Genomic DNA, 15003 nt, shown 5'->3' with positions numbered 1-15003 from the left:
AGAAATTAATCCCTAGCTGAGTAACACTGACAATTTCCAATTTTCCTCTCCCCACCACAAAACGGATCTTCAGCCAAGCCTTGAGATAGGGCCGAGATTGGAATTCAGATATCTTCTGTTCCCATGAAGATACAATGAATTCATCCCAAAGATGACCCAAGCTTGTCATCCCAGGATTACTATCCATTGTTTAATCAAGGAAACTTCCCTTTCCAGCACTGATACCAATCAGCAAACATTGTTTCCCCTGAAGTAAACGCATCCTTTGCTAATGAGATTGCACAGACATGGATACAGAAAATGGACCCCAGAATTCCTTCAATAAAAAGAACTTTATTCCAGAACGGCCAAAAATCTACAGCCCGGAAAACCCACTTTACTCTTTTTCATTGCTCCTTCCTTCTGGGGCCACTTTTATTCTAATAACAATTATTATCAAATTATCAAAACAGAAAGAACTTTATTGAATTTCCCACCAATCACAAACATAAACATGACAACAATGAATGTCCTTTGAACCAATGAAATACCCGAGTCGTAATTTGTACAAATAAAATCAATATCTGTTGCTTACAAATATCTATAAAATGTCCAGGTCTATGAACATAAAGCATGTCGGATCAGAAAGATGTCCCACTGACACCCTTCTTTGGTGAAACAATGCAAAAAAATTGATCCCTGACTCTTCCCTCCAACTCTGTGTGCCTCTGTTGAGTTGATTGGAGCTTGGCATGCCGGGCTGAACCCCAAGATTTTGGACAACAGATTCAGTCTTCTTGCTTTTAATTGTAGTATTTTGTTCATTGATTTCTTCTGGACAGAATATTTCTGTTTCTATAAAACAAAACAAAAAAAATTAAAAGGAGAAAATAAAACAGTAATACCAGTATGAGGATGGAAATAAACCACTCCAGTCATACTTTAAATAACCTGTGAGATTCAAGGTGCTGAAGTCCATTCTAAAACAAGTCCAACACTGAGAAAAACTACCTCCAAGTTCACACTAAATGCTGGAGCAGGTTCACCACCACCTTGATATTGGATCCCCTGGAAAAAGTCACATTGGGAAATCAGCGAGGACGCCACAGGGACTTGAACCCCGTCCTGGAAGCCAGGAGTGCCAACCACCGGCATCTTTTGCTTTTTTCTGGCAATGCAACAAGGGGAAAAGCAAAACCTGAGAGAACACAAGTGTGTTCTCTCAGAAAAAGAAAACCTTACATGTTTTCTGTACCTGAGGGTAAATATCAGGTTATTAAAACAAAGGAACCCCATAGAAATAAATTGAAGAATACATTTGTATGTAAAGAAAGAGAAATTAAATGAACTTACATGACTTCTGTGGCTGAGGGTAAATATCAGATTATTTGAGCAAAAGAACACAATAGAAATAAATAGAAGAATACATTTCTATGTAGAGCAAAGGGAATTAAATGTACTTACATGACTTCTGTAGCTGGGGATGAATATCAGATTATAAGAGCAAAGGAACCCCATAGAAATAAAGAGAAGAATACATTTCTATGTAGACCAAGAAGAATTAAATGTCCTTACTAGGGCTGGGCAATTCGTTTCGTTAATTCGTAATTTGTTAAAAAATTCGTTAATTTTTGAATTACGAAACGATTACAAAACTTATTTTTAAACCTGGAAGTGTTTTTAAATATCGAAATGGCAGGCGCCAAAAAATTTTGTATTTCCGTCCATTTCGGAAATACGTAAGATGGCCGCCTGGCTTGCTGGGAGCTCTCCTCTCTCGGCGCCGGCTGAGCAAGCGAGAGGGCGAGCGGCGAGCGAGAGGGCGAGCGGCGAGCGAGAGGGCGAGGGCGAGCGGCGAGCGAGAGGGTGAGTGAGATTGCGAGCGGCGAGCGAGAGGGCAAGGGCGAGCGGCGAGCGAGAGGGCGAGTGAGAGGGCGAGCGGCGAGCGAGAGGGCAAGGGCGAGCGGTGAGCGAGAGGGCGAGTGAGAGGGCGAGCGGCGAGCGAGAGGGCGAGGGCGAGCGGCAAGCGAGAGGGCAAGCGAGAAGGCGAGGGCGAGCGGCGAGCAAGAGGGCGAGTGAGAGGGCGAGCGGCGAGCGAGAGGGCGAGTGAGAGGGCAAGCGGCGAGCGAGAGGGCGAGTGAGAGGGCGAGCGGCGAGCGAGAGGGCGAGGGCAAGTGGCGAGCGAGAGGGCGAGTGAGAGGGTGAGCGGCGAGCGAGAGGGCGAGCGAGAGGGCGAGGGCGAGCGGCGAGCGAGAGGGCGAGTGAGAGGGCGAGCGGCGAGCGAGAGGGCGAGTGAGAGGGCGAGTGAGAGGGCGAGCGGCGAGCGAGAGGGCAAGGGCGAGCGGTGAGCGAGAGGGCGAGTGAGAGGGCGAGCGGCGAGCGAGAGGGCGAGCGAGAGGGCGAGTGAGAGGGCGAGCGGCGAGCGAGAGGGCGAGTGAGAGGGCGAGCGGCGAGCGAGAGGGCGAGTGAGAGGGCGAGCGGCGAGCGAGAGGGTGAGTGAGAGGGCGAGCGGCAAGCGAGAGGGCAAGGGCGAGCGGCGAGCGAGAGGGCGAGTGAGAGGGCGAGCGGCGAGCGAGAGGGCGAGGGTGAGCGGCGAGCGAGAGGGCGAGCGAGAGGGCGAGCGAGAGGGCGAGCGAGAGGGCGAGCGAGAGGGCGAGTGAGAGGGCGAGCGGCGAGCGAGAGGGCGAGTGAGAGGGCGAGCGGCGAGCGAGAGGGCGAGGGCGAGCGGCAAGCGAGAGGGCGAGGGCGAGCGACGAGCGAGAGGGCAAGGGCAAGTGGTGAGCGAGAGGGCGAGTGAGAGGGCGAGCGGCGAGCGAGAGGGCAAGGGCGAGCGGCGAGCGAGAGGGCGAGTGAGAGGGCGAGTGGCGAGCGAGAGGGCAAGGTCGAGCGGCGAGCGAGAGGGCAAGTGAGAGGGCGAGCGAGAGGGCAAGGGCGAGCGGCGAGCGAGAGGGCGAGCGAGAGGGCGAGGGCGAGCGGCGAGCGAGAGGGCAAGTGAGAGGGCGAGCGGCGAGCAAGAGGGCGAGTGAGAGGGCGAGCGGCGAGCGAGAGGGCGAGGGCGAGCGGCAAGCGAGAGGGCGAGGGCGAGCGACGAGCGAGAGGGCGAGCGAGAGGGCGAGTGAGAGGGCGAGTGAGAGGGTGAGCGGCGAGCGAGAGGGCAAGGGCGAGCGGCGAGCGAGAGGGCGAGTGAGAGGGCGAGCGGCGAGCGAGAGGGCGAGTGAGAGGGCGAGCGGCGAGCGAGAGGGCAAGGGCGAGCGGCGAGCGAGAGGGCGAGTGAGAGGGCGAGCGGCGAGCGAGAGGGCGAGGGCGAGCGGCGAGTGAGAGGGCAAGCGAGAGGGTGAGGGCGAGCAGCGAGCGAGAGGGCGAGTGAGAGGGCAAGCGGCGAGCGAGAGGGCGAGTGAGAGGGCAAGCGGCGAGCGAGAGGGCAAGGGCGAGCGGCGAGCGAGAGGGCGAGTGAGAGGGCGAGCGGCGAGCGAGAGGGCGAGGGCGAGCGGTGAGTGAGAGGGCAAGCGAGAGGGTGAGGGCGAGCAGCGAGCGAGAGGGCGAGTGAGAGGGCAAGCGGCGAGCGAGAGGGCGAGTGAGAGGGCGAGCGGCGAGCGAGAGGGCGAGTGAGAGGGCAAGCGGCGAGCGAGAGGGCAAGGGCGAGCGGCGAGCGAGAGGGCGAGTGAGAGGGCGAGCGGCGAGCGAGAGGGCGAGGGCGAGCGGTGAGTGAGAGGGCAAGCGAGAGGGTGAGGGCGAGCAGCGAGCGAGAGGGCGAGTGAGAGGGCAAGCGGCGAGCGAGAGGGCGAGTGAGAGGGCGAGCGGCGAGCGAGAGGGCGAGGGCGAGCGGCGAGTGAGAGGGCAAGCGAGAGGGTGAGGGCGAGCAGCGAGCGAGAGGGCGAGTGAGAGGGCAAGCGGCGAGCGAGAGGGCGAGTGAGAGGGCAAGCGGCGAGCGAGAGGGCAAGGGCGAGCGGCGAGCGAGAGGGCGAGTGAGAGGGCGAGCGGCGAGCGAGAGGGCGAGGGCGAGCGGTGAGTGAGAGGGCAAGCGAGAGGGTGAGGGCGAGCAGCGAGCGAGAGGGCGAGTGAGAGGGCAAGCGGCGAGCGAGAGGGCGAGTGAGAGGGCGAGCGGCGAGCGAGAGGGCGAGTGAGAGGGCAAGCGGCGAGCGAGAGGGCAAGGGCGAGCGGCGAGCGAGAGGGCGAGTGAGAGGGCGAGCGGCGAGCGAGAGGGCGAGGGCGAGCGGCAAGCGAGAGGGCAAGCGAGAGGGTGAGGGCGAGCGGCGAGCGAGAGGGCGAGTGAGAGGGCGAGCGGCGAGTAAGAGGGCGAGTGAGAGGGCGAGGGGCGAGCGAGAGGGCGAGTGAGAGGGCGAGCGGCGAGCGAGAGGGCGAGGGCAAGCGGCGAGCGAGAGGGCGAGTGAGAGGGCGAGCGGCGAGCGAGAGGGCGAGCGAGAGGGCGAGGGCGAGCGGCGAGCGAGAGGGCGAGTGAGAGGGCGAGCGGCGAGCGAGAGGGCGAGTGAGAGGGCGAGCGGCAAGCGAGAGGGCGAGGGCGAGCGGCGAGCGAGAGGGCGAGTGAGAGGGCGAGCGGCCAGCGAGAGGGCGAGCGAGAGGGCGAGGGCGAGCGGCGAGCGAGAGGGCGAGTGAGAGGGCGAGCGGCGAGCGAGAGAGCGAGTGAGAGGGCGAGCGGCAAGCGAGAGGGCGAGGGCGAGCGGCAAGCGAGAGGGCGAGTGAGAGGGCGAGCGGCGAGCGAGAGGGCAAGGGTGAGTGGCGAGCGAGAGGGCAAGGGCGAGCGGCAAGCGAGAGGGCGAGTGAGAGGGCGAGCGGCGAGCGAGAGGGCGAGTGAGAGGGCGAGCGGCGAGCGAGAGGGCGAGTGAGAGGGCGAGCGAGAGGGCGAGGGCGAGCGGCGAGCGAGAGGGCGAGCGAGAGGGCGAGCGAGAGGGCGAGGGCGAGCGGCGAGCGAGAGGGCGAGCGAGAGGGCGAGGGCAAGCGGCGAGCGAGAGGGTGAGTGAGAGGGCGAGCGGCGAGCGAGAGGGCGAGTGAGAGGGTGAGCGGCGAGCGAGAGGGCGAGGGCGAGCGGCGAGCGAGAGGGCGAGGGCGAGCGGCGAGCGAGAGGGCGAGTGAGAGGGCGAGGGCGAGCGGCGAGCGAGAGGGCGAGTGAGAGGGCGAGCGGCGAGCGAGAGGGCAAGGGCGAGCGGCGAGCGAGAGGGCAAGGGCAGAACAATTAAATGTACTTACATGACTTATGTGCCTGAGGATAAATATCAGGTTATTAGAGCACAACTTTAAAACATAGAAAAGGAACCTTATAGACCTAAATTGAAGAATACATTTCTATGTAGACCAAAAGGAATTAATTGTACTTACATGATTTCTGTAGCTGGGGATGAATATCAGGTTGTTAGAGCAAAGGGACCCCACAAAAATAAATCAAAAACATTTCTGTGTAGTCCAAGAGGAATTAAACTTACTTACATGACTTCTGTAGCTGGGAATGAATATCAGGTTATAAGAGCAAAGGAACCCCATAGAAATAAAAAGAAGAATACCTTTCTATGTAGACCAAGAGGAATTAAATGTACTTACATGACTTATGTGGCTGAAGATAAATATCAGGTTATTAGAGCATAATTGTTTAAAACATAGAAAGGGAATCCCATAGAAATAAAAAGAATACATTTCTATCTAGACCAAGAAGAAGTAAGAATGTACTTACATGACTTCTGTGGCTGAGGGTAAATATCAGGTTATTAGAGCAAAGGAATCCCATAGAAATAAATAGAAGAATACATTTCTATGTAGTGCAAGAGGAATTAAATGTCCTTACAATATACACTCGGATATAAGCTGAGTTTTTTAACCCTTACTTACTTAGGTGATCCCTCGTAGTCCGAGGATGATTGTCCTCCAAGAGTGGTAACCTGGGGCTGGGTCCGGAGGTGACTGTGGAGCCCTATTCTTGATCTGCATCTTCTTCCGCAGTGAGGGCATCGGTTTCCAGGTGGGAAGCGGTCCCGGTCGGGGTTGGCTTGACACGCCTTCCTCTTGGCAAGTTTCTCTCTTTCATCCTCCATTCCTGCCTCTTCAAATTCTAAAGCACTGCTTGTCACAGCTGACCTCCAGTTGGAGTGTTCAAGGGCCAGGGCTTCCCAGTTCTCAGTGTCTATGCCACAGTTTTCAAGGTTGGCTTTGAGCCCATATTTAAATCTCTTTTCCTGTCCTCCAACATTCCATATTCCGTTCTTGAGTTCGGAGTAGAGCAACTGCTTTGGGAGACGGTGGTCGGGCATCCGGACAACATGGTCAGTCCAGCGGAGTTGATGGTGGAGGACCATCGCTTCAATGCTGGTGGTCTTTGCTTCTTCCAGCATGCTGACATTTGTCCGCTTGTCTTCCCAGAAGATTTGCAGGATTTTCCAGAGGCAGCGCTGATGGAATCATTCCAGGAGCTGCATGTGATATCTGTAGACTGTCCACGTCTCGCAGGCATATAGCAGGGTTGGAAGGACAATAGCTTTATAGACAAGCACCTTGGTATCCCTACGGATGTCCCATTCCTCAAACACTCTCTGTTTCATTCGGAAAAATGCTGCACTCGCAGAGTTCAGGCGGTGTTGAATTTCGGTGTCAATGTTGACTTTGGTGGAGAGGTGGCTGCCAAGGTAGCGGAAATGGTCAACATTTTCTAATGTTACACCATTAAGTTGTATTTCTGGCATTGAAGAGGGATTAGCCAGTGACTGCTGGAAGAACACTTTGGTTTTCTCGATGTTCAGTGACAGGCCAAGCTTCTCGCATGCTTCTGCAAAGGTGTTTTAGAGTGGCTTGCAGGTCTTCTTCTGAATGTAAACAGATGATGTTGTCATCAGCATACTGGAGTTCTATAACAGATGTTGTAACCTTGGTTTTGGCTTTCAGTCTGATGAGGTTGAATAGCTTGCCATCTGTCCAATAGATGATTTCCACTCTAGTGGGAAGTTTCCCGTCAACAAGATGAAGTATCATAGCGATGAAGATGGGAAATAAGGTTGGGGCAATAACACATCCCTGTTTGACACCTGATTCCACCTTAAATGGGTCACTTTCGGAGCCACTACTATTGCCATCATGTCATCATGGAGGAGCCGCAGGATGTTCACAAATTTGTTTGGGCATCCAATTTTTTGGAGGATGATCCAGAGAGAGCTGCGATTCACTGTGTCGAATGCCGTTGCAAGGTCGATGAATGCCATGTACAGAGGTTGATTTTGTTCTCTGCATTTTTCTTGGAGCTGTCGTGCAGTGAAGATCATGTTCACGGTTCCTCTGGAGGGGCGGAAGCCATTATGGGATTCTTGGAGGGTGTCTTCTGAGAGGGGTAGAAGGCAGGTTGCAAGGATTCTTGTGAGGATTTTCCAAGCCGAGGTTAGGAGGCAGATACCTCGATAGTTTCCGCAGTCTATTCTTTCCCCTCACCACGACAAGGTGAAAGTCCATCAAGGGTTTTTTTAACCCTTTTGGGGGGCTGAAAAGGCCCCTCTCAGCTTATATCCGAGTGAAGGTCCCCAACGTTGCCTGTGCCTCCGCAGTCCCCTCCTCAGCTGCGTCCTCTGTTTGCAGCAAGGCCTCCACGCATGGCTTGCAGAGGCCTGACCTGGCCCCTTGCGCCGGCCTGGCCTGGTCCCTCATGGAGGTCTGGCTTGACCCCTTACTGAGGCCTGGCCTGACCCCTCGCGGAGACCTGGCCTGGTCCCTTGCCGAGGCCTGGCCCGGCCCCTCGCGGAGGCCTGGCCTGACCCCTCGCGGCAGCCTGGCCTGGCCCATCGTGGAGGCCTGGTCTGACTGCGCGCGGAGGCCTGGCCTGACCCCTCGCGGAGGCCTAGCCTGGCCGCTCGCGGGGACCTGACCTGGCCGCTCGCGGGGGCCTAGGCTGGCCTGGCCTGGCCACTTGTGGAGACCTCGTCGCAGCGGACATAGTGGAGGAGGAGGCTGTGGAGGCGAAGGCAAGGACGGAGCCAGGAGGTGCCTATGGAATGTAAGAGGAATGAAATGTACTTACATGACTTCTGTGGCTGAGGGTAAATATCAGGTTATTAGAGCAAAGGAACCCCAAAGAAATAAATAGAAGAATATATTTCTATGTAGTGCAGAACAATTAAATGTACTTACATGACTTATGTGCCTGAGGATAAGTATCAGGTTATTGGAGCACAACTGTTTAAAACATAGGAAAGGAACCCCATAGACATAAATTGAAGAATACATTTCTATGTAGACCAAAAGGAATTAATTGTACTTACATGATTTCTGTAGCTAGGGGTGAATATCAGGTTGTTAGAGCAAAGGAACCCCATAGAAATAAATCGAAGAATACATAGAAAAGGAATCCCATAGGAAGGAACCCAATAGGAATAAATAGAGGAATACATTTCTATGTACTGCAACAGGAATTAAATGTACTTACATGACTTCTGTGGCTGAGGATAAATATCAGGTTATTAGTGCAAAGGAACCCCACAGAAATAAATAGAAAAATATTTTTCTATGTAGAACAGGAGGAATTATATGTACTTATATGACTTATGTGTCTGAAGGTAAATATTAGGTTATTATAGCACAACTGTTTAAAACATAGAAAAGGAACCCTATAGAAATAAATAGAAAAATACATTTCTATGTAGAGCAGTGGTTCTCAACCTATGGGTTCCCGGGTGTTTTGGCCTAAAACTCTCAGAAATCCCAGCCAGTTTGCCAGCTTTTAGGATTTCTGCAAGTTGAAGGCCAAAACATCTTGGGACGCACAGGTTGAGAACCACCGATGTAGAGCAAGAGGAATGAAATGAACTTAGTGACCTGACTTCTGTGGCTGATGGTAAATATTAGGTTACTAGCTGTACCCTGGCCACGTGTTGCTGTGGCCCTCAGAGCAATTCTAGACTGGAAACAATCTGGGCTAGGGAACACCTCCCCACAAAGGTTTCCCACAGGCAGGAAGAAGCCAGGCTTTTAAGCTACAAGGCGTTTATAAGGTAATCAAGTTGGGCAATTGCAACATTCACACCTGGCTCAAGTTGAAAAGAGTTCTTTTTCCCACCCTGGGCCTTTCAGATGTTGGGTTGCTGCAAGCTTTTCAGGCTGTATAGCCATGTTCCAGTAGCATTCTCTCCTGACATTTTGCCTGCATCTGTGGCAAGCAACCTCAGAGGTTTGTTTAGAGGTCTGTTAGAAATGAGGCAGGTCGAATATATCTATCTATCTATCTATCTATCTATCTGTGAATAATATCCGGGTTGGGAGAAAGACTTTGTAGAACTACAACTCCTATGACTCCAAAGCATCCGGCCATGACAGCTATAGGGCTGTCAAATTGCATTAATTCTGCAATGTAGATGCACCCTCCAAAATAGGTTTGACCGAAGCAAAGGAATAAATAGGCAGTGGAAAAAGATCATTTCTCTGGCTGATAAATGTAAGGAGAAAGCCTGCTCACAACACAGGCCTGTAGCCAGGATTTTGATTTGAGGAGGGGGGGATTGAGTATATCTATATAAATAAAAAATGTAATGTTCGTAGGTGAGAATAACATAACTCAAAAAGCACTGGACGAATTGACACGAGATTTGGACACAATACACCTATCAGGCCAACGGGTGACCAGCATGTGCAAAAACAACTCCCCCTGGCAAACAAAACACACAATAGCATATCCACACCCTCTTCCGGACTACAGCTCCCAGAATCCCCTAGACTAGGCCTTTTAGGAGAGGAGGATGATCCAAATGCACTGCTTCCAATCTGCAAGCCTTCTTCTCTTTCTTCTTAGGCAATCCCTCATTGTCCGAGTAGGATAGTCTTCCAGGATCAGTGTACTGGCGGTGGGTCCGTAGGTGAATGTGAAGCCCTATTCTTGATCTGCATCTTCTCCTGCAGTGAGAGCATTGATTTCCAGGTGGAAAGTGGTCCCGGTCGAGGTTGGCTTGACACGCCTTCCTCCTGGCATGTTTCTCTCTTTCGCCCTCTATTCGTGCCTCTTCAAATTCTACAGCACTGTTGGTCACAGCTGACCTCCAGCTGAAGTGCTCAAGGGGCAGGACTTCCCAGTTCTCAGTGTCTATGCCAGAGTTTTTAAGGTTGGCTTTGAGCCCATCTTTAAATCTCTTTTCCTGTCCACCAACATTCCGTTTTCCGTTGTTGAGTTCAGGGTAGAGCAACTGCTTTGGGAGACAGTGGTTGGGCATCCAGACAACATGGCTAGTCCAGCAAAGTTGATGACGGAGGACCATCACTTGAATGCTGGTGGTCTTTGCTTCTTCCAGCACGCTGACATTTGTCCACTTGTCTTCCTAAGAGATTTGCAGAATTTCCTGGATTTCTTTGAGAGCATCCCAATCCCTGCATATTTCTAATTTCCTATTCCTGGACTGCAACTCCCAACAATCCTCAAGATAGATAGATTAGATAGAATAGGTAGGTAGGTAGATTGATCAGGAGGACTTCTGAGAGTTGCAGTCCAAGAATAAGTAGAGAAGGAAGAAAGGGGAGAAAGAGGAAGGGAAAGAAAAGGGAGGGAGGGAGGAAAGAGGAAGAAAAGGAAGGAAGGAGAGAGGGAGGAAAAAAAAGGGAAGGAAGGAAGGAAGGAGGGAAAGAAAGCAGGAGAGAAAGAGGGAGGGAAGGTTGGCCACAGCAACGTGTGGTGGGTACAGCAAGTATCAAAATAAACCCACAAGTCTAACAAGAGGACTCATTTTTTGTAAGTGAAGATTTCATCAAATGTCCTTGATTTGCTTTGAAAAATCTGAACTATGATTTACTGTGGTTTCCTCAGATTGCCCAGTTGTTCCTCTCCCCACTTTTGGGGGGATATATTTAACGTTCTTTCACCTACCTGTTCCCCAGTCCCTCTCCTTCATCCTGCTCAAAGCTCTGGCAATAGAGGGAGTGGGGAAAAAACAGTTCGGAACCAATGGGACAGCCTCACTTACTTGAATGGGCCGGATCCTTCCGCCAGCCACTGCGCATCACAAAAGGAGAAAAAATAGTCCCTGGCCATAGTGCCCAATGCATGCAAACATGCTCCTTGTAAATCCTTGCTCATATAAAAAGCCTGAGCATCCTTTAACTGGCAAATACAAAATACAAGGCTCAATAATAACACCAATTATAATGGAAAGGAAATTCCCCATTTTTTTAAAAAAATGGAATGGGTTAAATAAAAACTAAGGGAAAAACCTAGATAAAATAGGGGATTGGATAAAGGTTGTTATGAAGAAGGAAATGGTCATGGAGAAATGTAGAGAAATAAAATGATCATGGTTCCACTGTATACAACTAGAACAATGGTTCAAGAATTGGGTAAATAAATAATAGAAATGGATGTAAACTTACCCAATTTGAGCAAATAGTACAAAATGGAAGAAATATGGAAGAACATTGAAAATGAAATTAAAATGTATAAGATAATAGTCGAAATAAGAGAAGAAAAAACAAAGAATAATATTCTTAAGGAGAAAAGGGGAAAAGACAGGGATCCAAATAAGTGATATGGAGTGGACATAATTATGAGAACAAAGACATTTTAAAAACGTATCAATACATGTTTTATTGTATCGTATCAGAAGCGAACCGAGGGTACAGTTGTAATGTATTTAAAAAACACATTTTTTAAAAAAACTTGGCATTATACTAAATGTATTTTATTTAATGGACACAGGGTTTCACATACATTTGTAAATGATGTCAGTCTGCTATCTATGATTTTAGTGAAGGAATAGCAACTAGAAAAGAATATCCTTGAAACTACCAATACCAGTGACAAAATGAATGAATTATTTTTTCTGTTGTCCAAAGTAACAACAATTGCCCTTTCTAAAACTGCCATATAATCCAGGTTATCAAAGCAGATTATTTATTTATTTATTCATCCATTTGCCATATTTATATACCGCCTTTCTCGCCCGAAAGCAACTCAAGGCGGTTTACAGTCAGAACAATTTGATGCTTCCAACAACACAAAATACAGTTAAAAACATTTAGCATAAATATAAAAACCATACAAAACCAATAAAACCAATAAAAACATAAATCCTCAGCATTTCATTACTGAAATCATTATCCAATTGCATAGTCCAGTCGTTCTGTAGATCTAAATTTGTCTGTTACACAGCATTTGTAAATGCTTGCTCGAAAAGCCAGGTTTTAACTTTTTTGCAAAATATTAGAAGGGAGGAGCCGATCACATTCCATAGCTGAGGGGCTACCGCTAAGAAGGCCCTGTCCCTCGTCCCCGCCAATCAAATCTGTGAAAAAGGCAGGACTGAGAGCAGGACCTCCCCAGGCAATCTTAGAGTCCTAGGTGGTTCATAAGGAGAGATACGTTTGGACAGATAAGCTGGGCCAGAACCGTTTAGGGCTTTATAGGCTAAAGCCAGCACTTTGAATTGTGCCCGGTAGCAGATGGGCACAATAATCCACATTATTTGCTTTGAACTGGATTATATGAGTCTACACTGCCATATAATCCAGTTCAAATCAGATAATATGGCAGCGTAAAGTAAAGGTAAAGGTTTCCCCTGACATTAAGTCCAGTTATGTCCAATGGTACTCAACTCCATTTCTAAGCCAACGAGCCGGTGTTGTCCATTGACAACTCCAAGGTCATGTGGCCGGCATGACTATGGAGAGCCATTACCTTCCTGCTGGAGTGGTACCTATTGATCTACTCCACATTTGCATGTTTTCAAACTGCTAGGTTGGCAGAAGCTGGGCCTAGCAGCAGGAGCTCACCCTGCTCCCTGGATTAGAACCTACGACTTTTCAGTCAGCAAGCTCAGCAGCTCAGCACTTTAACCCACTACGCTACTGGGGGTGGGGGGGGGGGGGTGGGGTGGCTATATGGCAGTGTAGATGGGGCCATAAACTGTCAAACAATAGCACCTTATGGATGTGGCAGAAGGCTCCCATAAATGTATACCTTACAAGATCATGGAGCAGAATAAATCACCATAGACCTCTGTCAAGCAGGACTAAAGTACCTGACCACCCTCACCTTCAGCCACTGCCATCTTGTTACAGCAACAAGAAAAAAGCTGGGTGTTTCTCTGTGCCCTTCAGTGGCTCTCCACTGAAAAAAAAATAGCAATGTTTGATGCAGACAGCTAAAAGTTTGAATTTGTAAGGCAAGGGAGGACAGGTAATTTAATCTCACTTGATAGACCTTCATGGCATCTCATCCTGCTCTGTTGAAAATTACAGGAGATCCTTCCCATTTCCAATCTGGTAAACCTATTGGGTATAGTTCTGAACCTATCCATATATATAAGAGTCACAATTGGAATCATATTTGTGAATTTTGGCTAAATAACATTACCTTTCCAAGGTAGTGGGATTTGGTTTTCCTGTGAGGCAGGAGGCTGGGTCCCCATCTACACTGACCATTTAATTCAGTTCAAAGACAGCTTCAAATTGGGGTGACCAAGCAACAAACTCCAACAAAAGTGCACAAAAGAAAGCTCTCAATACACATCAATGCTCTGTGGTTGGTGTAATCACCATCCATGCCTCAAACTGGTTCCAGGACTTCCTATGTCATCATCATCATTTCTATCCCATTTTATCTCTCTTAAAAAGAAAACTACAATAGATCTGCACAGCAAAACCACTGTCTTCAATACTAATTTGAAAGTGCATGAAATGGTTTGTGTAGATGGGGCTTTGCTAATGGTGTAGTACTAGTATCAGAAAATTTTTGCTGAGGAGCCAAACTAGATGTGCCAAACAGCTACTGAGCAGCAGCTGTAGTGGGGAATAACACTGGTGGTGGATCTCCCAGTCATGATAGCAGTGGCTCCATAACTAATATTTTTTAATATTTCACAGAAGGAAGCATGGGAACCTTTTTGGAATGTCTTCTACCAAAACGAAAAATCCCAAATGAAACAAGTGATAGTGAAGGATTAGACTCCCAGGTCAGGTGGCACTCAAGGAGCTAATGGGGAAGAGTAGAGGACAACAAGAAGTGTTGTGACTAAGGACCTCATCAGACAGAGGTACTCAAGCCAAGCAGCAGTGGGCGGAAAAAGGAGTATTATACCTAGAAAGAGTTATGAGTAGTGCAGCATGGAACGGCTTGTTTAGCAAGCTAAAGGATAGGCAAGCTACCTAGTCCCTAGAAATCTATGATCTTTCATTATGATCCAGTGACTTAAATATTCAATTCCTAGAGTTTAGATCTATACTTAATGATCCACAACAATCAAAGACAGAATACAAGTTTAAAAACACATGAATATAATGTTGTATAGTGGTCCTTTTCTAGAGCCAGTAACTTAACAAATGTTTTATTAAAGCTAACTGTTGATTTATGCAAGCACTTGGAATAGAGGCTTCTTGCTTGATTCTGCAATCTGCTTCCTGACCTTTCTGCCTGAATTATTTGCGCTAATTTGTAGTGGGAGTCCTATGTGGGATAGCTGTGGGTTTCTCTATGGAGGATTCTATGATTAATATTTATTGAACTGCCAAGAATTCCTTATGCTAGTGTATAGATGTACCTAATATGTCAAAGCTCTCTAGATTAATTAATATTCATTGATGGCAAATTTTAATTGAGACTTTAGAGATTGGCAGATGTTCCTTAGAAACAGCTCTGCATTCTTAAAAGAAAGCCTTTACATTTTTTTTGAAAAACAGTGGCCAAAGACACATGCCCTGTTGCCCTAGAAAGAACTATATCTAAGTTGCAGCAAGTTTTAAAATGCAGTAAGAACAATTCAAGTATATAAGTGGGGCTATATGTTGGGAAGTATAACATTGCCTTCTTAGAGGTCTTCAGGTATAGCTTTCTGGAGATATGCTACTTTTTGATTTCCTGTGTCAAGCAGTATGTTGATGGCCCACAATGCCTCCTTCCACTATGACATTTTACAGACCCACCAAGAAAATCCAACAAATGCTATGTTCAGCAAAGGACAAGAGGGATCCTCTCACCTCTGCAGTAGTCTAGTCTACCGTGTACCATGCAGCTGTGGACAAGTCTACATAGGGACCACCAAACGCAGCGCCCAAACACAAATCAAGGAA

This window comes from Anolis sagrei, chromosome 5 (assembly GCF_037176765.1).
Source record: "Anolis sagrei isolate rAnoSag1 chromosome 5, rAnoSag1.mat, whole genome shotgun sequence".
Taxonomy (NCBI): Eukaryota; Metazoa; Chordata; class Lepidosauria; order Squamata; family Dactyloidae; genus Anolis; species Anolis sagrei.
The sequence above is the reverse complement of the archived record's forward strand: the minus strand, read 5'-3'. Positions refer to the sequence as shown.